At 35.4% G+C, this 859-nt stretch overlaps 1 pseudogene; it reads left to right on the top strand.

Annotated features, from left to right (window-relative positions):
• Positions 1-859, top strand: part of LOC104997427 — a 58,929-nt pseudogene that overhangs the window by 4,788 nt on the left and 53,282 nt on the right.

The following is an 859-nucleotide window of genomic DNA, read 5'->3' as shown; positions in this document are numbered from 1 at the left end:
AGGGAGGCCTGGCGTGCTGCGATTCATGGGGTCGCAAAGAGTCGGACATGACTGAGCGACTGAACTGAACTGAAATGACTGAAGCACTTCCTGGTGTAGACCTTATTTACCTTATTTAAGGTAAATAAGACCAGGGCCTTGATCTCAATTCTTCTTTCAGAAATACATGTAAAACATAGAGTTAGGAATATATTCTGATAATTAGAGATGCTGTCCTAGTTCCAACCAATAATTTTCTGGGATATTTGTTGTATTACTCATTAATATAGGGAAGGTATATGATTCTGTATGGATACATATTATGAAACAAATATAGTTTGTAGTAACAATTGGAAAATTTTAACTCTATTATCTTTAACAGATCTTTCTTTTATTGTAAGCACTGTGCTTCCCTGATAGCACAGGCAGTAAAGAATCCACCTACAATGCTGGAAACCAAGGCTCGCTTCCTAAGTTGGGAAGATCCCCTGGAGAAGGGAATGGCAATCCCCTCCAGTATTCTTTCTTGGAGAATTCCATGGACAGAGGAGTCTGGTGGGCCACAGTCCATGGGGTCACAAAGAGTCAGACATGACTGAGCAACTTTCACACCGTCATTGATTTTCATTGCTGTACTCTATCATGTTCTTTATTAAGTAATTCTGAATGCATGATGGGTATCATTTCATTCTTGATGTAATGATAAACACAGCTAATATAAATTGCTAAAAAAAAATTGAATAGAACAAAAGCATATATAATGAATGATAATTGGCTTCATGTTTTTCCTTTTTTTTTTTCTAATTTTATTTTATTTTTAAACTTTACATAATTGTATTAGTTTTGCCAAATATCAAAATGAATCCATCACAGGTATACA

The sequence above is a fragment of the Bison bison genome, unplaced genomic scaffold (assembly GCF_000754665.1).
Source record: "Bison bison bison isolate TAMUID 2011002044 unplaced genomic scaffold, Bison_UMD1.0 scf7180017864308, whole genome shotgun sequence".
Lineage (NCBI taxonomy): Eukaryota > Metazoa > Chordata > Mammalia > Artiodactyla > Bovidae > Bison > Bison bison.
This window is presented reverse-complemented; position numbering and strand designations above follow the sequence as displayed.